The following is a 27,929-nucleotide window of genomic DNA, read 5'->3' as shown; positions in this document are numbered from 1 at the left end:
GCTGCTAGTAGAATCATCAAAATCAATACTTCATTTGTCTTTCAGGATGTGACTGCACTGGAGTTTCATTCATTTCTTGGCTAATTATCCCTAATCTGCTGCTCCACATCCTCAGCAAGTGAAGCAATTGAGATAATAAAGTTGTATTAAGGCGACCCTGGCAATAATGCAAGTGTTTTTGATAATAGAAGAATTTTGTTCATTTTGTTGCTTAGTAACAAAAATATTGCAAATAGATTGTGTAAAAAACCTGTAATTTTTAGTCAGATATTCATATTCTGCATATTTATAAATCATGATTAATGTTGCTGTTCAATTTTGACAAGACACCGTGTTTAGGTTTTGAATCTGCAGTAAATCAGCAAATGGAAAAGCCACTTGGCTTGAAATGGTATTTATATATTCATTCGTTAAGATCCCAAAGTAAGCGGCAAATATTATTTTGTTTGAGGGCAAAATTATTTTAAATTTTATATATATGGAATGATTTTTTTCTTTCCTGTAGAGAACCCCAAGTATGGTTTTAAAAACTTTTACTGGTATTTCGTTAGGCTAGGCAAGAGACTATCTAATTGGTGTGAGTGCTGGCAAGAGAGGAACGCAGAGCGTGATGTAGCAAGTGCGTATGCACATGCTTAGCTTTCTGTACCATGAGAACATCTCATGTACAGTGAGAACACCTTGATTTGTCCTTGGGTCCCTCACGCTACGTACAGAGCAGGCACATGAGTTTGTAGCTTTAGGCCAGTGGATTCTTCTACTTCTTTCTTTGTACGATGGGACAGGTTTTTTAACCTGGGCCCAGTGAGAAACTCAGAAATGTACTGCTGGATCTCAGCAGCATTTTCCATGAGAAGAGCCCAGCACAGTGCTTCAGTAACAGAGTAGAGCTGCCAGTACTAATTTCCATAGAATAAAAACAATTGCGTACATAATAAGCATAACCTTTCTTGGAATGCTACTATCCCATTTTGCATATGAGCTTATGTGTGTATTTTTCTGCAGCCTTGGCCTTAAGAGGCAAAATCAATCTCTGAACTGTAATCCTGACTCCTGTACCTAGTGGGATGGCCATGGGCACCATAGAGCCTATACCCCCTCGACCCATAAGAATTAGTGCAGGGTGTGTTCATGTAAGAGACCTGAACTGTAAATAAGGAGATAGAAATCTTTGTCTTGATGTGTAGGAGGTTTGCTGTTGACTTTGGTGAGGTGACTTCACCTGAGATTTGAGAGTTTCAGACAATTTCCCACACTTAAATAGCATTGTGAAAGGCTTGTAGTGGCTGTTATGAATTGTGTATAAAAAAATATGTTCAATTAACATGTTACTTGAAATACCACTAAAAAAGTGGTATTTGTGAGTTTTTCCATTAGAAATTACTAACCTGGAGGTCATTTTCAGTATTTGCAGTTCTTCTGACTTTTGTTTACTAAATGTATAAATCATTTGCTATTGTTACTCATCCCAAAGAGGTTTAGTGTAAGATGTTTTCAAGTTGTTTCACTCCCAGTAATAATAACTTATTCCACTTATTAGTGTGGCTGGCAAAGAGTGGGATTGCTACTCTCAATAGCAGAATTATGACCGTCAGAAAGCATGATAATCTAACCCCCAAGTATTCTAATAATATATACTTCTAATGAGCAGTCAGTATTTTGAGAGGAGCGTTCACTTTTTCTGAATGCTGTTGACTAATAAAGCTTGTGTTGAAGTACACTAGAAACGTGAATGTAAGTTTTGGGTTTTTTTAAACAATTCACTTTTGAGTTGTTATTATTTGTGATATTATTTTAAACATTAGTTATTTTCCATGTTATTGCTAATAATCTTTAAATAATTATTCATAGTACAAAAATTCAATAGGAAACCAAACAAACCTTAGATTATTGTCTTCCAAGGCACCCTGCATTAATTATGACAGCAAAGTATAGGTAGTATTGACCTTTACTTTTACCTGTCTCTCAGCAAAAGGCAAAACATTTCAAAGGTGCTGAGTTCCTTCAGCATTTCTGGGGAGCCCAGATTGTTAGTGCCTGGAGTAAAAGACTTGAAATGTATACTTTTTGCTAAAGGTCAGTCAAAATATTATAGAGAAACTATTGCTACTGAAGCAAAGGGAAAACACTTATTTTTTGTAGAAAAGGCATTATTGGCATAATTCCAGGGCTTCCTGCCTTCTCAAGAATTCAGTTGTGATTGAATTTTCATGATATCGCAGTTTTATAGAAAAATCATTAATAGTGAAGCATTATGGTCCTTGGGCTAAATTGTTGAAACTTCTTGTTTTCATTGAGAGGTACATTTCTGGAGGATTAAAACTTACAGTTTCACACACGGATAAATTTTAAGCATTCAAAGTGAATCCCAAAAGCCACCTTCTTATTTGGTTTTCAAATGTATTTGCATTTTAAGTACATCTGATAAGATCCAATTACTATAAGCTTTGAGGAAAACTTGTATCTTTTTTTTTTAATATAATTATGCTATTTCCTAGTATTTTGTCTTGTTACTTTGAAATATGCTGTGAGGACTGGATTTAAGTAGTGATTTCAGTAGCTTATAAGAAGTGTGTAAACATTCACGTCAGACATGTTTTGTGTAGCAAGATGCTGAATTTCTTTTATTTCCAATTAGTTGGGAGGTGGAGTAACTGTGAAAATGCTGTTATAATGGCAAGTACAGGGAAAGCTAAGATGTGCTGCTTCAAAGGTGTGGAAGAAGGGACATCATTGTTTGTGTAAGTACAAGAGGATAGTTCCCTTCTGGGAGCTGGCAGTATCCAGTAGTGATTGTATTGCTTACGCTCGTATCAAGGAATAGTGTAAGCCTCATCTTAAGGTGATAGGAATATGCCAGTCAGTCATTTCATCTATCTCTTCCTTAATCAAAGGACACTGACACAAATAACACAGGAAAAATACTGCTCAACCTGATAGAAATCTTTAAATGGCTGAAAAATTCCTTGACCATCCTTGAAACAAATTTGTATTGTATTTATTTTGTCTATAAAATAATACTACCCCAATGTCTATAGCAGATTATTCATAAACCTGGATCACCAGCCCATCTGTTCAAAGACTGTTTTTCTTCTTACTATATATTTATGTTTCTATTTATTTCTATTCTGTTATATATAAGGGTGGAACATTCGTTGCTAAGATTGGTAGCAAAAGATCATTTCACCTAATAGGTCTATATTCACTCCTTGAATTTTTTCTGCACTGTTTAAATTATTTCACAGCAATATTCATACAAAGCCTTTCACATCTGTAAATGTTTCAGCTATCATGATTCAGCAAGCATTGAATTTCTCTTCATTATTTTTCTATTTTTGCAAAGTGTAAGGAAAGTATTACATTGTTTTAATACAACAATCATGAATTATCTTCTACAGGTCACTTTCAGGACTATGTTACCTGTGAAATTAAAAATACAGTGTTCTGAATGCTTTGAAACTTCTGTATTTTTTCTGCAAGTATGTGTTGCTAAATGCCTTGGACATGTATCACTTCAAATTACAGACTGCTAATCTGAATTCATCACACTCACTTCCTTAAAGTGAGATTACTTTTTATTAACACTTATTTATGTAACATCTTCTATTAGACCTGATGATCTAATTGAAAAAAAGCTATATTCATTATATCATCTACTTTAATGAAATATTTGATCTGTACTGCAAACCCTTGTTTCCCCTGTACTCTCAGACTGTCGCAGCTCCATAACACATTAGTAATTCTCATGCAATCATAATTTTCCTAAAGCATCAGGGAGTCTCTTGCCATGAGTGGCGTTAGGTAACTAAATTACCCGTGTACTGTTTAAAAGAATTTACATGAAGAGAATGGAAAGATAGGAGACTACCATCAACAACAGCTTTAACCGTTTTCTTCCTCTTTCTCCCTTCTGGGTTTTATCTTGTGTCTTTTGTGTCTCGTATCTTCAGACTGCTGCCTTAGCATAAAAGAATGGGTAGGAGGAACGTGGTGAAACTGGCTCTCGGCTCCTCAGGAGTCCTCTCCTCATATATTAGAAATTAAACCGGATCTCTGCTCTTTTGGAGTAGCATTAATAGTTCCTGACATTGTGTGTATGCTACATATTTTAAATTACCAATTCTTGTATGACATACTGAAAGAGCTTCTCAGAATTGATTTCTCGTGATGCTCAGTCAATATCTGACTCAACTGCCTATCACCCTGTTCTCTAATCACCCGCCTGAGCAGTAGACTATGAAATTCTTCAGCTAACTTGAGTAAGAATATTTTAAGGACATCTCTGAAAGCCTAACACTGGAAGTTTGATTTTGCCTGTTTTCTTAGTCTTAGCACTGACTCTGCCAGCTTATAAAAAGCATTTTAACTTTAAACAGTAAAGTCCCATTTACCTGAATGAGACTATCCAGATTCTTAAAGCAAAGATTGAGCATAAGTATCTGCAGCATTAAGTCTTTTTATGGTTGTCTCAAAATAGATAAGCCTAGTTTGGTCTTCTGTGAGATCACACCACATTTTCCAAGTATTGTGTTGATGGAAAATATGTAATATAATCTGTCTCTCTCAGAAATTAACATTTTATTCATCCCTGGTAAGTCATTGTTAGGTGTAGTTGGACATAATTTGTAACATTCTAGCACACAAATGAGCGTGTAGATACTAATGTGAGATCTACAGTACAGAGTGCAAATATGGTGATGTGGTAAAGTTTAAAGGTTTAAATTAGCAAGAGAAAACCACCAGACTTTCTGTGAATCCCAAGTTACTGTGTTACTAAAGCTTCTAGTTCACACCGCCACGTATTTTCTATATGCCACATATGATATATACAAGATACTTAAGAAATTTTTCAAACTTCGAAGGACACATGTTTTTGGCATCTTTGACTCATAATGAAAGGGGTTGCTGCTAGGGTAAATATAAAATTCCCTCAAGCGGTTAATATTTTTTACTGTTATTATTGAGTGTGTAAGGATTTATGTTCATGATAAACACCATTACCATTATCATCGTTATCATCATTATCATCCTGAATGTTCATCGTTATCATCATTTTCTTTTCCTATATCCAGTTCAAACATCATAGATCTCTCTTCTCTCGGGTCTAAATCCTCTGTTTCCAGACCCATATTATGACTCAAGTTATCAACTCCACTTGTTCAGTGCACAAACTAGTCTAATTTTGCAGATGTGGAAAGGGAAATATTCCTCCATGGGGCTGAAGGGGGGGTGGGGTGGGGAGGGGGGCAAGAGAAAAAAGAATGAGTCTCTGTAGGCGTTGCACTATTATGCTGGAATAAGTTCCAAATCACATCCCAAAAAAAGAGCCTTATGTAGCAAAGAAAGTTTTGCACAATCAGATTTATAGATAAATCAGCCTTTGAGCTCACAGCATGGACAAGTACCTACCATATCAGTGCTTAAGTAACTGCATCATGATTCAATTTTAATGCCTCTATTAACATTTATAAATCCCTTTATTATATGCATTATATCAGTGCCAAAATGTATTCTTATTTCACATTTTTTTTCTTATTCTGACCCTTCTTTGTGAAACTGATTTTCTAATGCGTAAGGCATAATATGATAACGAAGGTTGTGCCCCACATCATTAAATAGACTTACAAGTTTTCTTCAATGCACATCGGTAATTTGGGGAACCAATCTAAACTGCCAAATAGGGATTAAGCTTAGACCAGTTCAGACCTGGAATGCTACTTTATTTGTCTGCTGTTTTCCCAGCAGAATGAAAAATATAAAATGCAAATGCATATTGATATTTAGAATCCTTCATGGGGTATTATTATTTATATATTTATATATAAATATTAAAAATTATCAGAGATAATTTTTATTAGTTAAAACTCTTTTTGTTTTCTAGAGTCGGCATGATCTTAGGTTCAGCCTTCACAGGCAGCCAGGGTCAGTTCACCTCTAAGCAGACTGCAGAGTCCCAGGCATCCCTAGACTCAGAGATACGACTGCATGAGTGGCTTCATCCCGATTTCGGTACCTGGGCATGTACCTACCGCTCCCTGGGCTCTGGTTTCCACTGGAAAGGGACCTACCCAGACAGGGGCCGCAGAAGGCTGGCTCAAAATGGGGAAGAGGGTAGGAGGGACCAGAACTGGAGGCACCCTCCACACAATCTGACTTTCAACAGCCTGACTATCAGTGAGCTACAAATGCTCATATAGCATGGTAATTACTTAATGAAGGCTAAATTGGCCAAAAGAGCTTACTTTTTTCGCAAGCCTGATAAAGCCTAATGACCAAAAGTGATTTCGCTACTTAAATTGCCTTTTACTACATTAGGTACGTCAATAGGAATTTTGTCAGAGTTAAAGCTGTTGGATCAAATTGTTAATTTGTGCAGATACTGAGACAACTTTGCTTACAGTACACTAACTTCTGACTAAAGAGTTTCTTCAATGTGTACATTTAATTTTAGTTTTAACAGTAGGATGTGTTAAAGCAGAGGTAAAATGTATAGTCCTGCACTGTAAGTATCAGAGGCTATAAAAACATCCTTTCTGTGGCATATGAAATGTAGCTATGTACCATTTTGTTCATCTTTGTCTCAAAACCTGCTGAATAGTTTTTGGGCACCACAACTTGGTTATGTCAAGATAGAGAAAAAGGAACTATTTATGTTGCTTTTCCACCTCTCTTTCCCCCTCTTTTTACCACTGAATAAATGCCAACCAAATATGCTTTAATGGTTGATATCTTAACAATTTGTAAACGGTTCCAGAGAAACATTTTCACGGTGTAAATCAGACTGATAATAATCACAATAACACATGCAGTTAGCTTGGAAGCTGATGATAAATTCTGAATGTCATGAGTCATGGAGTGGTAATTACCACTTCTAATGAAGAGCATCTTCTAAGACCTTGTTTAGGATGTACAGATTCACATTCTACTTTTTGAGGAGATTTGTCAAGATCATGGATCAAGTCCCTTTCTGTATTTTTTTGCCAGTGATGGACTGCTTCCATATTATTAGTATTACTGGATTACATTATCCAGTAACATTTGCAAACCTACTTGAAAAATTACAAAGCCTTTTCTGAACGTGGTAGAGAGCGTAACAATGATACTTCCTCCCTGTCTTCATCTGCCTGAAGCTGTCAGTGTGGAAGCTTTATTTCTACTTGTTATCTACTATTCTGTCGATCTGCATTTGTCTGGTCTCCATGTTCTTGTGCAGGTGTTGTCACCTACACTAGTAAAGGTGCTTGGGCTTTTTTCATTTTTTATGACATTTAGGCCATTTGAAATAAGCTAAGCCTCACTGTCTGCCAGTCCCATCAGCATTGTCAACATATATTCTAGCACATGTGTTTGTGTGGCTATTCTTTAGCGTGTACTTCGCACTTCAGTCTCCACATCCCATTGCGATGCTCTGCTTCCCTCTCAGTGCCACTACCCGTGGCAAAGCAGATGGCGTGTGGAAGGAACAAGAGGTTTTTAGTAACTACCGATGAACAAAATCTTTTGTTCACAAAGGAAGGTAATTGTAAAGCATAGATAATGTGTAATGTAATAATCCAATCAGTTAAATTAATAGCAATACTCAAAATTCTGGTTTTGCTCACAACTTTCCTCATTGTCTGAGTTACAGTGTTTGGATTAGTAAGTACTTGTGCACTGCTTTTAAGTCCTTGTACAGTGATAAATATTGCTCACTAATTATATCGAATTCCATTTTTCAGGTAGCTTTTACAAATGAACTTGCTGAAGAAAAATAGCAGAAAGTGAGGTCAGAATATTTTTACCTATTAAGCTTTTTCGTTATTAATGAGAGTTTTAAAAGTATTTAAATACTTATCTCTCATTGTTATCAAGGACCGCTTCATGCTTTAAGACCTTTAGCATTCTGGCCATTACTTAGCGATTAGCTTATCTGACACGGTGATGGCTTGTGAAAGGATTTTCTCTACTTGCTTTAGCCGTAGCATTTAATGAGAACTTATAAATGTAAGCAAGGAAACTTTTCTAAAAGCACGTGGCTGACTACCATTAATTCCTCTCACTTCAGGTAAAGAAGCAAAGTGATCTTCAGAGATTAAATAAATGGCATCTCTTTTCCTAATGCTCTGCAACATGTGGCCGAACTCTGAAAATTTTAGATGATGTAGAAAAATCTTCCTGCCTGGTGTGTGCGATTCATAGCTGTCTGAAGCTGTTAATGTGAAGAATTGTTGCTAAAGTGTATATTCATAAGTTATCCTTGCAGGGATGAATTGTGTAAAGTAAAAAGAACATGAATCTTTCAGTGAGGTCTTTTTTAAAACAGTCTTTGCCATTTGGCTTCAGCAAGAACATTTATAGGATCTAGATTACACTTGGGGAGAAATTTTCAGTTCCGCAAGGCAGTAATTTAATTGCTACCGCAGGATGTGTCGTTCCGTGCTTCCCGTAAGTGTTGATCTGTGATAACAGCAGGCACAGTTTTCCAACTCTACATTGTCCTGCGGACAGTTCGGATTCAAGAGCAGGTGTTAATGTGGCAATTAAAGGGCAAAACACAGCAACCAGGTAGAAGGCAAGTCATTTAGATGACGTGAAAAATGAGGAAATATAGACTACAGTCATTTAGGAAAAAAAAAAATTCAGCAAAGCCTGGATCCATGTATTTCTGATGGGTCAAATGCTGCGTTGTTTCAAACTGAGATGTATAACAAAAAGAAAACAAAGAAACAAGTTGTTCTTTACATACGATTTTCATGACTGATGACAGAAAAATCTGAGAGAAATTATACTGTGGATCAGATTACTATATACAGCTATTTCTGCTTTGCTGTATTAGCTGAAGTTTTCCAGGAGAAATTTAGTGCAAGGTAACCATTTTTTAAGCACACATATATTCAGCTTAGGTTTGTTTTCAGAAAAATTCAGAACATTCATAAAAACTTACTGGGTGCTTAAAAGTGCATGTGGGAGTATTATAAAGTATTAAAAAAAAAAAAAATTGGTCATGCAGAGCTTTTTAGTTTAGGCACTTTTGCAAGTCTTACATGACATGAAATACATGATGTCATTCCAGTGCAGAATAAGTAAGAGTGTTTCACAAAGTTACCGATAGTAACCATTCTCCATTTTTACTTAGGCAATCACCTTTTCCACGCAGAAATATGAAAAGGGGATTAACTTTAGCTTTTAATAATGAAAAATAACAAATGATGTCTGTCTTTTTCCCTAAAACAGTGCCCACAGTCTAATTTTATTCTTTAATCTCATGTAACCATAGCGCTAATGGCAATAATGTAGAGTGTGTGAAAATGTGTTAATACATAACTGACTGACTTTAAAAATCCCTCTCCATTTTTTTGCAATACATCCATTTTTGTCCAGGAAGAGAGACTGTGAAGAAATGTGGAACCTATGGAAAAATAAAATGAAATTAATCAGAAGCATACAATAGATTCAGAGTTACAATTATTCTATACAGATATGTTTAACACATAGGTGAAGTTTTAGACAAACAAACAAACCAGGCTTCACTGAAAAAAAAGAAGTGAAAGTTTCTGCAGCCTGACAATTAATTTGGTGAAAACACTGAAGTGTAGCAGAAATACTTAGAAAAGCTCAATCATGGTATTAAATTGATTCCTATTGTTTTGCCAAATCTTACTTGTATTAACATCCAACTTATTAATTAATAGTGAATTATTTCCTCAGTGAATATAATTTCTTTTTCAAAGTCTTTAGTGTCCTGAAGGGTTTGACTGTTTTTAACGTATCTATTTCTTCTTCAATACTATTTTCCAGGCTACTTTTGTAAAGACTTTTTGGTGCACATGTGGTTTTTCCCTGTGTCTGTGGATAAATTCATGGCAAATAGTTTTGGGTAAGCTACCTAGTTCGCCAGTGGGGGGATCCCAAGGTACAGCTTACATTCAGGGACTCCAGGGATGCAACTTAGAATAAGGCCTCTCATGCATGCATTTGCCATTAGCAGTTCCTGCAGGTAACTTTGGTTCAGAAAACTTTTCATAAAATAAACAGCCCTAAGTTTGAGTAGAATTATTTGTTCTCAGCTTTAGCCACCTGAGATGTTAATCTGTTCGCTTTTGTTGTCTAACCAGCCACCAAACTGAAACAGGAGCTTCACAGGGAGTGAGTTTCCCATCTGCTGTCACCTCCCATCCTCATGTGTATACACACACAGGTAGAGTGTTTTGGATTATTATGTGGGGGCAATGTCTTAAAGACCTGGTGTGCTACCTTCTGCAGTCCTTAGGCTACACTGGCTCATTGCAGTCAGGGATTTCCCTGCCTCCCCAGCAGTTCTTAAAGCTCCTCTTGATAGTGACACTTGAGCCCTACACGCTCCCCAGAAATGAGGCCCAGGGAAAATGAAATGAGACAGGAACTGAATTGGGGTCCCGCAGTACCTTAGCAACTCTGGTGAACAGCAACTCTCGGAGAGGTTGTACCTGGCTGAGGTTTAGTGAAGCTCGTGCCTGTCTGAGCCATCAAATACGGAGATGGCATTATAAATTCTACCTCCTGTTCTTCTGTATATGCTGAAGTTTTCCCTTTGTAGTTCACAAATTATCTGTGTTATATGAAAGTCCTTTTCAGAAGATCTTGGTTTAAAACAAAGTGCATTTTCATAAACTCACTAGATGTGTACAGCTATTGCTTGTGTGCGTAAAGCTGCCTCAGTCTTATGGCAGATACTGAATCATTACACTAACAAGCCCCAAGACCCATGGTAAACCGTTGTCTGATGAAACAGATAGCTTTGGTGTTCGGAGGCTGCAAAGGGTCTTAAAAGTAAAAACAATATTGACATTGATGAATAGATGAAATACTGCCTTGCTGACTTTGTTGCTTTCAAAGTATTCTGCAGAGTTTTGCTAGAGTAGTTGCTAAAGAAAAACACACAGTAGGGTTATTGAAACAAGAGATTATGAAAAGTCACTAAGACATTTTCAAAGGAAACCGAAGTATTTTTTATTTTCTCGCATTCAGTGAGATCCTTCCAAAAGCATAATGTAAGTGTACTGTTATGTATACAATTTAGTCATGGAGAACAGAAGAGCACACCTTTGTATCCAAGAATTAGAATGTATTGTTAATCTAATGTTTTAATTGCCTCATCAAAATACCAGAGTCAGGTAATTTACTGCAATTTAAATTGTATTTACACTTATGCAAATTATCTAATTATTCCTTATTCTTATTAATAATGCAATTAAAATAGTTGTAAGCCGGCATCCTATTATCTACCATTTTCTCTGGTGTTATGCTCACCCTCCCTATGCATCACTCCATTGAGTTGAGTTCTTTGCCAGCAGTAGTATAAATTTGAGGGTGAGGGTTTCTTCCTCCCAGGGTTAGTTACTTAGGTTTTTTTAATCCTTCTCTGTAGATGGTATGATTTCCTTTTAGGGGGACAACCACGCAACTACACAAAGCTAAACAAAATGCAATGGAAAAAAAATCAAATAATGTAACTAAAGCTCAGAAACGCAGGATAAGCAGCAGCCAATTTACCACCAGTAATTGTGGTGTTACAGCTAGGGCAAGCTAGACGATAATCATCAGATCTTTAAGCAAGTTGCAGGTATGGTCTATGTTTCTTACCTATTCTTACAGATACAGCAAATCAAGATACAGTAAGTTCAAGACACAGCATAACAAGTCCTATGTCCTGATGTGTATAATTTTTTTTATAAAGACTGAGGCCTACTGCTAGCACTTGGCAATGCCAAACTGAGTGGTCCGCAGAGCTACAATATAAATGAGCACTTCAATCCTTAATTCCCTTGAAAATGAAATTTACACTTGTGTAAAGTTCTTGCTTTAAAGAGTTGGCTGGTAATCTTAATAAATGGAGCACATTACCTTTGTACCGAGGGAAATTTCCTGTTAAGGGAGTCTCTTATCCTCGAGAGAATGTCCTCTGGGCAGAGTGAAGCGTGTTATCAGTGAAAGAAACCAGGTAGCACGTTAATTTCCTTCTTCTGAACATCTCCAGCTGTTCTTTTGGAAATCAGGTTCATTTGTAGTTTATTTGTCTGTGAGTTTTAAGTGTTCTCCCTTTCATTCCAAGCCACAAAGTGAACCGAATTACGAGATGTATTACAAAGATGCAGTCTGCCCTTTGCAGCAGAACTAAAAGCCCAACGTTTTCTTCAGCAGAATGATAGCCTGGTATGAATAGAAGTCATATTCATTTCAGAATATTGTAGTTACTTGTATTTTACCTTTTACTTATGTACTCTCTACTGTTTTGGTTTTTTATAGTTTTCCCATATTCAGCTTTGCCCACTGTAACTTTTATTTACTCCCCTGTTATTTTTCTGTTGCTCTTATTTCCTTTCAGCTGCTTCCAAGAGAATATGAAGACAGAAACATAACTCTAGAAAAGAATTTAGAGCTCTTGCGCTCAGGTAGCTTTGAAATTAAGCTAGACATGTTCCTTGACCTATAAGTGCTGTCACAGTTTACTTTCCAGAGCCTGACAAGCATCTGTCACTCCAGCTGATGATAGGTGAATCTAGGAATGTCTTAGTTAATCAGAAAATTGAATCGAATTTAATTTTTTTGGCAATTTTTTACTCATTTCTAAAAGTAAATCCACTAAATGAGAAGAGTTACAAAACTGATACCTGGGTCACTGCTGGCACTGTTTCTCTGTTTGATTGTACCTGCTTTTACCTATACTTATTCTGTGTGGTGTCTACCTGTCTTACTTGGGCCTAAGCGATGCCCTTACAAGAAGAGGGAAAAAACAAACCTTAAGGAATAAGTTATTAAAAATTAAAAAAAAAAAAAAAAATGGAGAGAAGCGATTACAACATTTCCACGGAAAAAATACCAACTCTACAGGTCAAACTACAGGTAAAATGCAAAAATACTTGTGTTTTTTCCAGGCAACCCGTTGCTGGAGCTGCCACGGAGATTAGTGAGTCGACTATTGGAAAGGGCCCATGTGATTCGGAGGAGGAGGAGGAGGTTATCTGTTAACACAGTACAGTTCTTGGTAACGTGACTCACACAATGAAAAGTTTTCCCAGGGAGAATATTTTCTGCCTTGATTTTTTTTGCATTGCACTTAATGCTTACTACAGTAGATCTTCACACGGCTGGTTTTCAGCTTAGAGTGGCACATTGATTAAAAATATTAAATGTTTGCAGCGAATGGCAACAACTTTCCCACTCCTTTTATTACACCTGTTTTTTTAAAAGACTTTCTCTGCTAAAGGTGGGAAACCTCACACCAGCACAAAACTGGGGGGAAGTGTAAGTGACACACTGTGTGTGAACCACAACACTTCCGGTTCAGGGAAAAGATGGTGAGGGGAAGATGCACATAGTTCTGGTCAGGACCAGTGGGGTTTCTTGGATCAGCCAGGATATTGACAGTCTGCTGAATACTTTAAGTAAATAAAGTGCTTTAAAATGAAAATGAGATAATCTTTTGGTTTTCTGTTCATATATTTCTTAAATTCAGGCATTTCTATTATAGATTTAAATGCAGTTTTGGACAAAGTTATTTTTGATATGTTAAGGAAATCTGATATACAAAGGTTATTTCCTCTATTGAATCTATAATCTGCAGTTTTAACAGTAATAAAGGTATGAGAATTGTGTTCAGAAGTACAGCGTTTTGTCCATCTTTAAGGATCAGTAAAATGCTGTAAAGCAGGTATGACCAGTCTGGTTTTGAAATAGCTTTACACTTTCCAAGAGCAATAAGACATGTTCATGGCAATGATATATTTTTCACTTGATATCTGCTACTCCCTTAATTCTTTACTTATGAAAGATTTGAAAAGATCACTAGGAGGAGACTGTGTTTATGCAAGTAAAGGGCAGATGTAACAAATTCTTGTGTTTGGATCTGGACCCGCATGGCTGTCCGTATGAAGATGGAAGGAGCCTAAGGCTCAGCTTTCCAAAGGGATTTAGAACAGTCTATGCCATCCTTATTCCGTGTATCCAGAGATGACCATGTTAGCGTAAACTTTGTTAACAAATAAAGTAAAAAATACTAGATTATATCCTGTGTCACGTCCTCTGTCTTTTGACATTGCATGACAGACAGCAGTTTGGGGGACGGAAGGTGGTGGAGGAGTGTTCAAAATAAACTGTATAGAAATGTATGGGCGTAATCTGAGCTTAATCCCGTTGTCATCGTATGAAAGCTGCTAGGAGTTTGGATCTGCTGGTTAATATTCAATATAATGTTTGTTTATTTATTTATTTAAACTTCGGATCTTAGCTGTTCATTTAATATTCGGTATGTCTTTCTGTTTCTTAAATTCACATCCTTAATGAGGGAACCTGCCAGACTAAAGAGGATGTGAAGAGCTTCAGTGATACTGCAGAACGGTTGTGACAGCTGAGAGATAGGAAAAGACAGGTTGATTCAATGTGTAAAACAAAGGGAGAAAAAAGATAACAAAGAAAAGAAAGGATTTGATGTCTCCTCTTCCAAAGCTTGATTTATGCAGCAGCTCATTTATTTGTTCTTTTTCTTGTTTTAAATAAAAAGTGAAAAGCCAATCATCTATCCATGAAAAAAACATGGTGTTATTGTTTGATTAATAGCTCATACTGATGTTAGGAGATGCCTAATTATGCATCAGTGTTTGCCTCGTTATGTAGAGGAACATCGTCATAGCAGATTACTCTATGAACAGAGAATGGTTTCCTTTTTGATAATTAATTCTCATGCTTCAAAGTATGTAACCCAAACGGCAGTCTACTTCGCTCACTGTAAGATTTCTATACACCTAATTTTGGAAGCAAACTGTTTGTTGCAAATAATGAAAGGAAAAAAAAAAAAAAAAAGACTCCTGACCTAATCTCAAAAACATGGCTCAAACAGATTGCTTTTGTTTGCCAGTACATTGTCAGAGAATTCCCATGGACTGCAGCTTTCTGAAAACCTCTTCAGCAATATTAACTCCATCTTCTTTCACTGCACTCCTTGACATAGCAATGACTGCAAAGGTTATACCAAGAACATGGCTAAGTTTTGCAAGTAAATGAGTGAAACAATTTTGCGAACTACACTTCTAGCTTAGTAAAGACAGAGACTTTAGTATCGAAGTTTTAGAAGAAGGGTTGTATTTCCACACTAGACAAAGTTGAAAAAGAGAAATCTCTTGAAATAACAACTAAGAAAATAAAATTTTTGGATGATGGAATGCAGCAGTCAAGAGAAGTAACTGGATATTTGCTTCTTGAAGCTTATAAAGACCTGCAATCCAGCCGTGAAAGTAAGTCTAGTAATGCCAGGTGCTGTGTTGTAGGAAATAAAATTCGGGAGATACAAAGAATATTTAAAAATTTATGGCTACATACTTAGTTCTAGCATTTGCACTACTAGGAATTTAAGGCCTCTTTCAGTAGGTTAGAGAAACCTCATTGAGTATCTTCATGTTTTCTCCTGCTGCAGTATATAGAGCTTAGGTAAATTCATCACTCCATAGTAAAGACTTGGTGCCTCAGAACTCCAATCCCTATGTCAGAGAGGGCATTTTTAAAAAGACAAATGTTGATACAAAAGTTGGAAGACAAGAGCAACTTCTTGATATAATATCAGACTTCAAGGAGAATAAGGTATTGCCCAAACTCTCTTTTGTATCTTAAAATCTCAGTTTCAAAGCATATTTCAAGGACTTCTCTTATTTACAAGAACAAACCCATGCACTAGGAAAGAGCAGCCGCTGGATTTTTGAGGAAAAGGACTAATTGCAAACTGTGTTTAGGACCCGATGATTTACCCGGGATGGTTAGCACATAGAATGGACAAGAACTACAGAAATGTAGCATCTTCAGTTAGGCAGAAGGTTATTCAAATATTCTGTTAGGAGATGGCCGTATTCCAATATCCTTAGGTTAGTAGAGCCTAAGGTTTGCAACAAGTTATAATGTCAGTAGAATTACTCTGGGAAATAAAAGTGCTCAGTGCAGGGAGCTGTATCAGAATCTGATGCCACTTAAAAAGTAATTACATGACTTGTGTGACTTCTATTTCCCCCTTCCCAAGCACCAGTATTGCTGTCCTCTGCAAATACAAGGTCAGAGTCATCCTCGCAGCAGTGTTTCACCAGTTCTCCAGTATAATCTGTCCTTGGCATTTGAGAGGTTAAAAAGAGCAGTATGAGAGGAAACTGAAGACAGCACCTACTGTAAAAGTCAGGGATGTATTTTGCAGGAAGAACTAAAAATATGTCAAAGTGTTTCAGGCAAAACAGAAAATGTCAGTGTAAAGACAGGTCTCAAAATCAGCAAGACTGTTTGCAGTGTTAGAAATATGTTCCAAAAAAGTCTTGCTTGACAGGTCATCGTTTACAATTTTTAACAATTAATATTGTCAGTATGCAAAAGTGTGACTGAAAACAAGAGGTTGGCATTTGTGAGCAATGTACTGATCTCAAGGAAAGTTACGCTTTCCTGGATTCGTTTCAAAATAACATTCCTCTAATTGGCCTTGCAACCTGGAAGAAACCTCGCAACGTGCTTCCCTTGGGGACGAGTTACTGTATAAATGCCTGTGTGGTAAACAGACCTGTTAAAAAGAATCAAATCTTAATGCAGCAAGGTCACCCTTTTGACAGGTCTGTACTACATAATTGTGTCCAGAGAATGATCTGTAAAGGCAGCTGTACATGTCTTTGTTATCTTACCGTATACTTATCATAGTTTCCCTGATAACCAATCTAGTTGCCCAGATTCTTGTTTGAGCTGTAGCCACAGTTACATTTGTTGAATTCGTGGTGTAAGAAAGTGCCAAAACAAGTGCGTCCATGTGCAGTAAAGTCTTTGTTGTAAAAAAATCGTCCATAAAAAATGCTTTTGCTACCTCTTCTGCCTTCCTTCTCATCACCCGAGTGGACAGTGTGTCTCTGAGCATGCTTGTGTGGGTCACATGAGGTTCAGGACTACCAAGGCGATACAGGGAACAAATTCTTCCCAGTTTGGTTGAACTTTAATTCCATGAGCCATGCTGCTGCAGCGATGAAGGTATTCCAGGGAGTGAAATGTTCTGAAAAGCGCCATTCAACATGAGTTGTATTTTCACCCTTAGGGTCAGGCACTGTACTTTTAGTGCTCTCAATCCATACAGTTACCAGGAGGACAAGCAGAGAGGAATGTAGCTTTCCTTTCCTGTTTGTGCGCTAAGAGCTCTCTCCCATTTAATCTGCCGTATCATTAATTGGGTTCAGTTTCTTGATCACATTCCAATTCAGGTGATTATTATGTTTACCTTGCAGCAAAAATAATTTCCTGCTAATTAATTTTTACTTCCCATTTAAGACTGCTTTGCTGTATATTCTTAACCAACTTCCTCATCCAGCGTAAGGGGGTTGCATTTTATAATGTGTCATTCCTTTGGTGAATGAAATTATTCCTACACATTTTATAGCTGGCAAACCATTTGGATACAACCAGAGGAACAGAGCTATAAAAATAACATATTTCCTCACTCCTTTTTTCAAAGCTTTTTGCATAGGAAATACAGTATTGGGGAAATAGTCAGAAATAGGTACGGGCACCTATATGAAGGAGCGGGTCATAGCCTTTCTTCAGGCAGTTCCAAAACCCTTTTCTGAACATGGACACCAAAGGGATGTGAACAGCCTTAATATGTAAAAGACAATTGCTTTAAAATTAGACACAAAGAAAATACAAAGAAATAGTAACTGTCTTTATTTTAAATATTTTAGTTAAAAAGATCTTTTACTTTTGGGGGGATATATTTAATTGTCATGGCTGCAAAAGACAAGCCAAAAAGCAGAGGTGGATATAAGGTTTAATTTTGTGTATTAAGCATATAAGATCAATTAATAAGGAGTAAGTGTTTAAGTTCTTTTTGCCTCAGTTTTAAGGTATAAAATACATTGAGCGTTGATTAATTCCTGGAAGGGTTTAACTGTGACATGTAAAATAGAATTTTGGTAATTTTGTTACTTTGGAGGCTTTCAGATGATAAATAATGATTAGATCATTTAGTCTTTGGGTAGAAGGTAGTCCCACCTTTCTCCCAGCTAGAGACCCCTTTCCCAGAGCTAGACTGATGCAAACATAGCAAAGGGAGTCTGTTCTCGGCTGTGGAAAAGACATGAGTTGTCATACTACAACACCAGTGAGGGTATCAACGACTGCCTCGTACAACTGGCAGTTGAAATAAATCCATAAAACCAAATAACCATCTTTCAATCTTTCCTTATGAAAAGGGAAAATTCGGAGCCATGCCAGCCCTACCAACGAACTAGCAAGGCAGCCCTAGCTGCTCATGGGGTGGTCTAACTTACTGTGCTGAATTACTGCAACCTGAATATTAAGTGCTTTGCTCCTTTCCCTGTTCACAAAATCTGGAATGGAAAAGTACCTCAAGAGTTTAATGACGCTTCTGTGGCGTCTGTATAAGGAGTCACCAAACCTTATAGCTGAGTAACCCCCTGCGTGTATTCAATTACCTGAACACTCACCTTGTTGACAAAGAGGTCCTAGGTGCTTCTGTGCTGGCAACAGAACCACTGTAATAACAGTCACAATTACATGGGCTCAGGGAAGTGGAACAAAGAGATACCAGGATCTCTGCATGTCTCTATTGACTGGAGCTATAGCCTGAGAAAGTCTCAGCAAACCTAGCTAGCCTCACAGATTCTGCAGTCCCAGCCACTCCTTTCATGACTATATGAAAGCCCATACGCTACAAAACAGATTTGTTCGGAGAAGTTTATCTTAAGTCTATCGTGAATGAAATCAAACTAAGCTATGTATTCATCTGCTCTGTTCAGCCTCCTGGTCTCGGTAACGCTGACCTTTTGAGGCTGTAGCAAAGGAATGTGCGTTTACTGTCGAGTTTGTACGTTCTTTCAACTTTAACAGGCTGTAGTTGAAGCTCAACATCAAAATAAAGGTGCTGTCTGGAAGTTTGTAGTCATTGATGTGCAAGTGATGAACGGAACTATTGCACATTCAGGATACTCTCCACAGCCTTGTAGTATATCACCGAAGGACTTTGGCTCGTTATTAATATCAGAAAAAGAGACTGCATTTTAGCTTGCCCCGAGCCAACTAACCCAAACATCACAGCCAGGAGAACAAGCTTCCAAGTGATTGGCACAAATATCTCTCTAAACAGTGCTACTTCCAGATCAGCAGTAGTTACATAGCTTTTCTCAAGTGATCTTATTCTTAGGTGTGCAAAACTGTTTGGAAAGAATGGTTATCCTAGTGCTCAAATGAGATTGCTGTTAGCCAATTGCCATTATACCAAGCAGTTATAAATTTTGCTCTTACTTATCGGTCTATGTCAGACTTACCATATCCAACAGTTTTCACAGTACCTGTCTGCTTCTAGAACTTGCTTTAGTCTGACATGGCTATGGATCAGATGCTGAAGTCTGTCTGGCAGAAAGCCTTCCCATTCTTCCTCCAGGATTACTCAGTCAGGAGTAAAATTAGGAGTAAAAGACATTGGATCTGGGTATCTGAAGAGAGAATACTATCAGAATCTTCTAGCTGAAAAGTAAAGGCACAATGGTATATAACCAAAAGACTGGGTGTCATGGTTTAATCCGGCAGGCAGCTAAACACCACACAGCCGTTCACTCACTCCCCCCGCTCAGTGGGATGGGGGAGAAAACCAGGGAAAAGAAAAAGTAAGATTCATGGGTTGAGATAAAGACAGTTTAATAGGACAGAAAAGGAAGGGACAATAATAATGATGATGATAATATGCAAAGCAAATGATGCCCAGCCAGTCCCCGAGCCAGCAGCCCCCCCGTCTAGCTTTCCCCCAGTTTATGTCCTGAGCATGACATCACATGGTATGGAATATCCCTTGGGCCAGTTTGGGTCAACTGTCCTGGCTGTGCCCCCTCCCAGCTTCTTGCTGGCAGGGCATGGGAAGCTGAAAAGTCCCTGACTTAGTGTAAGCACTGCTTAGAGGCAACTAAAACATCGGTGCCTTATCAATTTTGTTCCCATCCTAAATCCAAAACACAGCACTGTACCAGCTACTAGGAAAAAAATTAACTCTATCCTAGCTGAAACCAGGACACTGGGCAACCACTGGAAATGGCAGTCAACTAGAATGGATGACCAACTAGAAAAAGGTGCTACTCACATTTTTGAGAAAGAGAAGGAAGCGGATCCAGTAACTGCAGACCAACAAGCCTTAGCTCACTGCCTGGAAGGATCATGGAGCACACATTGTTGGGTGGTGCCTAGCCATCTGCAAATACATGAAGGACAAGAAAATAATATAGGATGGTCGTCACATATTTACCAACTGCAAATCATGTTTGAACAGTCTGATTGCTTTTTATGATGATGGTGGTCAAGGGAAGGGTGATGGATGTAACTTGCCTTGACTTTAAGAAGTTTTAGTCCCTGTAACATTCTTGCTGGTAGACAGAGGAAGCATGTGCTGCACAAAAAGACTGTTAGATGGGTTGGGTCAATGGACTCAAAGGGTAGTTAATCAATGGCTTGATGTCTGTTTGGCAGAATATCTTAGGTAAGTGCTGGGGGCAATGTTAGTAAATATCTTCATCAGTAACCTGAATGATGAGACACTGTACCCTCAGCAAATCTGTGGATGATACTAAAATGGAGAAAGTGGTTCACACATCAAATAGTATAGCGTCAGTCTAGAGAAGCTCTAGAATTGGCCAAAATAAACCTCATGAAGTTCAACAAGGAGTGCTAAATTCTGCACCTAGGTGAATAACCCATGTACCAGTAAAAAGGTGAATTGTCTAGCTGGTGTGCCGTGAAGGACCTGCAAAGGTCATAGCAGATACCAGGTGAATAGGAGAAAGTGGTGGCCTTTAATCACCAGATTACTGGTGTGGGCTATGCTGGGACGAGAGTGAGCAGATAAAATGAAATTACACTTTTTATGATGTTGTTGTTGCATACACCTGTAATTCTGCATCCAGTTTTGGGCTCTGCAGTTTAAGAAGGATGACAAAAGCTGGAATCAGTTTAGCAGAGGACGAGCAAGACTGTCATGGGCCAAAAGTACGTGACCTTTGAGAAGAGACTGAGGAACCTGGGCTTGCTTAGCCTGGCAAAGCAGCAGCTAAGTGGTGGTCTAATAGCTGCCCACAGCAGCTTGAATGGGAATTGCACAGATGGCAGAACCAAATTCCGCCTGGTACTGGTAGATGGTACCATAAGAGGCAACAGCTCCAAGATGCAGCTTGGAAGATTCAGTTTGGACTTTACGAAAAAGTTATTCACCAGAAGGGTAGTGCAGCAGTGGATTAGCTTACCCAGAGGTGTAACCAGGAGAACTGTCCTTCCTGGAGTCTTTGACTTGGCTGGAAAACGTGGCAGCTGACCTGGTACAGCCTTTGCAACATTTCTGTGTCCAACCAGCATTTCCAATCAACCTTCTGCAAATAAGAAACTTGGAGGGAAACTGGAAGAAAGATAGATGATATACCCAAATTCATGGGCTCACCTTGTATTCTCTCTTCAGACTGATTTGCTTTTACGGTAGCATATACGTAGGCAGTGAACGTAAAAACAATGATAATGCACTGGAGAGGGCTATTTTGTCAATTGCAGCAGAAAACAAATAATAACTGAATAATCATAGGCCACTCAGTTTCCTTTGTGTATTTTCTGTCAGGCTTAAGACTTACACTAGATAGAAGCATTTTAGTCATCAAAAGATTAAGCTGAGGTATTCCAAGAAAAATGCATGCTCAAGGCCTCAGGAAAGGAATGGAGGGTATCCCTGCTAATTTTACCTGGGAAGATACTCCCGTATTGCAGAAAAGGACATAAAGTGATGGAGGTCCTTTTGACAACGACAGCCGTGGATGTTGCGTAAATGTACTTGCAGGTTTTTCTGTGCGTATTGGGCACAAAGCTCTCTGCTGCTGGCCGGAGAGAAAAAAGATTGAGGAAAATCTTCTTGAGCTGGCCCCATTATTGTTGCATGTCAGAACAGCCATTTGACTGCTTTAATTTTCACCAACAGAAATAGTCACTTGCAGATTATTTTACTGACCTAAGATCACAGACTGCTATGGCCACGTGGCTTCCTCCCGTCCGCCTGTGCTGAGGTAATAGGAGAGGCCAGCATACGTTTTCTACTACTGTAAGATTTCTTTGAACTATTTTTGTATGGTTCCTGTTGGGAACGGCAGAACAGCTCAAATTACATACTTGTCAGTCAATTAAAGTTAAAAAGAGACAGATTTAATTAAGACTGTTTATGAGGGCATTAGCAGGCTCTGTTGCTGTTCTTAATTATTTGATAATTTACAGGTCAGTGATACTGTAACAGAGGTTGTCAGTATTTTGGGGCAGAAAGTGGAGGTGCTACAGAGGTGCAGAGGGTAAGCTATGTTACAGGCACAGATTTGGGATGGACCTGCCTGGCTGTCCAGAAGAGAAGAGATGCTTAACAAAAGGCTTTATTTTCTTTGTATTTTCCTTCCTCTTTCATGGTCCGTGCTGCAGTCAAGCAAGTCTTGAAGACCAGCTCCAGCTTTCACATCATCTTTTAAGTCTCTTTCAACACCTTCTCAATAACCTTGGAGGAACATTGCTTGTCACATAGCACATGTTGCCACAGGCTACCAGTGTGATAATGAAATATTCCCTGTGTGCATCCCAACAGGAGAGAATTGCAGTTCTGCTTTTTACTACTATGATTTTTTTCCCTGACAAAGGCAGAACCTTGATTTCTAATTTATTTCTGGGCACCAAGTTAAGTTACTGGGTACTCTGCTTGAGCAGATCTTTAATTACTATGACCAGGCAATTGGGTCTCTGCTATTCTTTTAGGAAAACTTCTCCAGACTTTAAATGAAGACAGAGGAGGCCCACGCAATTACAATGGAGAATTTGTTTACAGACTATCACTAGAAGAAACATAATGCTTACCTTTGTCATCGCTTGTCATAGCAGTGATAGCCTGTAAACCTCCTGCCTGTGCGTTATTCTTTGTTTGTCACTGCCTGTGCCAACTCTTGCCCTGGCAGGTGCCTGGCATGTGTCAAACATATGATTCATGGTTTCATTTGATCGACACTGTGAAGAAAAGAATGATGTATTTTCTTTTAAATTACAAATTAGACATTTACTCCCCATATCTAGTGACAGGGGCTTTGGCTTCTTTATATCCAAAGCGCACCATTTATAGCTCACTGTAGAATTTAAATACTGTCTTCTCTCTCATGCCTAACTCTGAAAGTGAAATTTATGTAATATTATAGCATATAAATGAAACCATTCTACCTCCCTGTTTTATTGTCATGGCAAGCTTGCTTGAACAGTTTCCTTTGGTAATAAATGGGCAGAATGCGTTGTCCCCTGGACATTTAAAGGCCTTTTTATTACAAGTTGCTTTCTATTTTACACACCGCTTTATAATTTCTTTCAGAGAATGTCTTTAGAATTATAGTTTTGCTCTGACATCAATTGATGCATGTTTACTTGGGCACTTGAGTGTACTTGCTTCTAAATGTATATGTGTGATATATAGGTTATGTGTGTGAGATGCTTCCTCTGGAGATAATATTAGCAACACAATAATTGGGAACTGTGAGAAAATGCAGTTGTACTATAGGAAATAAAATATCATTTGATTTTCTCTTCTGTGAAGGAAATCTATGGAGTTCTGTGGAAAAGGGCAGTTTATTTTGATATTTTTGGGAAAAGACAAGGTTAAAAAGTCAAAATTTGTTAATAATCACAAACGTCTGGATCATTTGTTAATCAAAATCATTCCCATACAGAGAATTCTAAAGTCTTGTCTAGTCTGTTTTAAGCAACACTTGAGCTGTGAGATTCCAAGGTACTGTCTTTGTCAGAGCATCTATGTCTTCGTGACCCCTGGCTCAAACATGGGCTCTTTTATTAAGTAGCTAGTCTTTAAAGCCAGCTGCTGACCGCAGGTCCTGCAGAATTGCCGTTTTGCTATAAAGAGTCTCACATGTAATAATACCAGTATATTGAGTAATGCAGGAGTGGCTTTAATGAGTGGTTCAACATGAAAGATATGTTTTTACTGCTTATATAAATAGTAGAAAATACTACAGTTTTCTTTAAAACTACTACTGTTCTACTGTCTCTGGATGTTTGTGTTTGTTTATGCTTTTAGAGATTGGTAAGATTTGAAACAGTGCCACAAGACATTGCAGGGGAAAACACAACGTGAGAGCACTTTCATATTGATTTAAGTTAAAAAAAACCATTACTTATGGATCCAAAAGGGATTTTTTTCCTCCACTTTAAGATATTTTCATTCTCACAACCATATTGGAGTTGGTCGTTGAACTTAAATACTTCATGATGTTTTTATAGTTATTGAGAATTTTTCCCAAATAAATTCCCAAACTGTTTTCTTGGCCAAATCTCAAAACTAAAGATACAGTAGGTATTGGTACTGGTATCTGTTTGACTATGTCATGACTTATTGTTAGGATATTACTAACATGTAGCTGTTTTAACAAACCTAGATACCTTATGGATCTATAGTAATCCATGTACTTTGTTTTGTATGTAGACCTGATCTTTTTATGTCACTTGTCTGACTAAGCTCTGTAAATATTAACACTTATTACTTTTGTTCTCTTCCTGATTACATCTAGATATGTCTAAATGAGGATGCATTCAGAATTCTGTGTGAACAAGACAAAGTGCAAATTTTGTTTGTACACTTCTGCTTTCTTTGCGAGTTGTTCTTTGAGCGACAAGGAGAGAATAATAAAATCATTCAATCATGGGACTAATTGAGTAGATGAAAACAATTTTGGGATATGTGATTCTGGCATCAAAAGATGTGCTGGATGTTTTAATGCAGTTCTTCACAAATCAGATGACATGCTGTCTGAAATGCGTGAAGAGCTATCTGAGAGAGAGGGAGGAAGGTGGTATAGAGAACTCTTGTTTGTTCCACAGATTTTCAGGTATTATTCTGGCCAAAAAAAAAAAAAAAAAATATTTAAAACTTGAGAGACCTCTTTTCCTGAGTTTGCAGGGAACCTGAAGCAATGAAAGTATGAACTACCATTGATTTCATGGAGTTCAAGCTCCAATACAACTGATGACAATCAAATTAATTCAGCTCTTTTGTTATTTGGCAATTGATATAAGAACAGAAAAGAAGGTATCATAATATGATAGTTTACATCATCTCTCCCTGAAGTGTTTTCCTGAAGAGATAGGCGCTCAGCTTTCAGAATTTGCTCATTGTAAGGTGTGAAAGGAATGAAATTAAGTCCTCTGTCTGAGACTGAATTTCACTGAATTTATTTGGCCCAAGGCAAGTGATAACAATCAGAATGCATGAAAAGAGTGCGTTTGTATTAGTTCGTTTAAACATCAGTGGTGGTCATATTCAAACCATCTATTGCAAGGGCCTTACCTTAGCCATTGTGACACCTAACTAGTGAAGGTCCAGTTCAGATGTGCCTTGAATTTCTATACAGGCAACAGAGAGCCTACCAACACCATGAACAACTTAGGTTGTCCAAGTAAGGCTCCTGCTTCTCTCCATCAGAGAGTTTAGGTGCTTCCTTGATAGCTGCTTTCATGTACAAAGAGGGAAACTGCCTAGAACCAGCTCACAGGGAGTAGTAAAGCAATTATGCCTGAAACGTAGCCAAACTCAGAGCTACGTAGTAGGATCTTCTGATCAACCGGAGTCTCATCCGTGAACCCATCTCTGAGGGTAGGCAGGTGAAGATGGAGGATTTGCACTATAGCCAAGGTGTTAAGCGCTTGATCGCATAGTTGGAGAGCTGTGTTCAGGCTGAGTAACCTGAATCTTCTTATTAGTTGTCTGTACAGCGTGCAGCAATGTGGTCTTGCTCTTGGTGCAGGGTTCATACGCACTATTCAGTGCAAACAAACATAAGACTTGTGGGTGGAAGAGATCAGAGGGGAAAGGGTTAGATGACCTTAAAGAACCACAGGAAATTTCCAGTGTCTGACAACTAACAGAAGCTATGATGGTACCTAACAGATTAGGTTTGATTTACTTTGGAAATATGTAATATCCTGTCACTTTGAAACTGTTTCTTTTTTCATGGCTATAAGGTGATACAATTTACAACATAGAAAAAAATGCAGATTGATAGCCTAACAGACTTTCTTATATTACCTGCAAGGTCTTTGTATCTTTGTTTTTAAGGTCTATTTCCCTTCTTCTATATTCCTACGCTATGGGAATAGCCTAAATGGAGCTCATAAGAATAGGAAAACAGTTTGATAAATATACGCTTTAGACAGTCTTGCACGTGGGCACAAAATTATCTAAGACTTGATTTAACCTCAGTTCAGTCACGGTACCAAATTGTAGCTGGTACCTAAAATGAGTCAGAGTGGCACACAGCCCTTGTCCCGTGAATATGGTTGGTCACACAAAGATCATCACTCAAAGACATAGTACATCTCTTGTCATTGTGACTGTTGGGGGATTGTGCTGTTTTTTATTGAGTACGTAAGTAGCAAAATGGGATGAAAAAAGGGATACCTCTTTTATTATTATTTCATGGAATCATTGAGGCTGGAAAAAACCTTTAAGATCATCGAGTCCAACTGTAGATTAATGGTATTTCAGAATTTAAATCTGTGTATTCTACAGTCAACCACAGAGTAGAAGACAAAAATATTTTATGTTTATCTGAATGTCATTTTTTTTGTGTGTGTGTGTCAGACTTGGCCTTTGTCACTTGATCTAATACTTCTTCTGGGTACTACTATGAACACAAACCACTCTCCTGACTCAGCAGGTCTCCAAAGCAGTCAGTTTCTTCCTCCCAAAACCCCTAGTCTGTTCTGTAATCCTTGCAGGCTGATGTTCCCAGGTCTCAGGCTGCTCCCTCTTCTGTGGCAGTGTCCTGGTTTCGGCTGGGATAGAGTTAATTTCCTTCCTAGTAGCTGGTACAGTGCTGTGTTTTGGATTTAGGGTGAGAACAAAGTTGATAACACACCCATGTTTTAGTTGTTGCTAAGCAGTGCTTACACTAGTCAAGGACTTTTCAGCTTCCCATCCTCTACCGACTGAGAAGGCTGGAGGTGCACAAGAAGCTGGGAGGGGGCACAGCCAGGACAGCTGACCCAAACTGGCCCAAGGGACATTCCATACCATGGGACGTCATGCTCAGTACATAAACTGGGGAAAGCTGGCTGGGGGGGCCACTGCTCGGGGACTGGCTGGGCATCAGTCGGTGGGTGGTGAGCAATTGCATTGTGCATCACTTGCTTTGTATATATTATTATTATTATTATTCAATTATTAAACTGTTTTTATCTCAACCCACGAGTTTTTCTCACTTCTACTCTTCCAATTCTCCCACCGGGGGGTGGAGGGGAGAGTGAGCGAGCGGCTGTGTGGTGCTTAGTTGCCAACTGAGGTTAAACCACGGCAGACAGCATACATCCGTCTTGCTTCGTGCGTGGAAGCATCCCATGCAGTACTCTCCCACTAAATACATATAACTACACACTAATGTTTCTACTCCTTCATAATCTGCAGGTAGATTTGGAAAGTCTTGTGTGTTGGTCAGCTGGGAAGGAAAGGAGCAGAGGCAAGAAGGAGCATGTGCAGGAAGCTCTATTTCAGTGGTGCTTGATTTTATTTTAACACAAAATTCTGTACTCTCTGCACTGTGACTTGTTTGCTTATTGCCTTTAATCTCTGTGTCAGCCTTATACACTCGAGGGTACTCCTAAATGATAGTCCTTCTGGGTAGTTCGTAGCAAACTTCTTGCAGTCTCTAATGATGCAAGGTCTGGATCGAGGCCTGTACTGACGACACAAGTCCAACAAATTAGTAGCTGATATGAGAAGCAATCATAACCTGGCAAACCCATTTCAGTGAGACTTAGCTCGCAAACCCTAGTATCACTAAATGTGGCTTATCACCAGTTTTAATTATTTCAGACTAAGTTTTTTTCTACATATTTTCCTG

The 27,929-nt window shown here is 38.2% G+C and overlaps 1 protein-coding gene across 1 annotated transcript in view; it reads left to right on the top strand.

The window, feature by feature from the left end:
• GALNTL6 (polypeptide N-acetylgalactosaminyltransferase-like 6) overlaps window positions 1-27,929 on the top strand; it is a 320,798-nt gene that overhangs the window by 200,255 nt on the left and 92,614 nt on the right. The window lies entirely within an intron of this gene.

Source organism: Pygoscelis adeliae, unplaced genomic scaffold, assembly GCF_000699105.1.
Source record: "Pygoscelis adeliae isolate BGI_AS28 unplaced genomic scaffold, ASM69910v1 Scaffold167, whole genome shotgun sequence".
Taxonomy (NCBI): Eukaryota; Metazoa; Chordata; class Aves; order Sphenisciformes; family Spheniscidae; genus Pygoscelis; species Pygoscelis adeliae.
The sequence above is the reverse complement of the archived record's forward strand: the minus strand, read 5'-3'. Positions and strand labels throughout refer to the sequence as shown.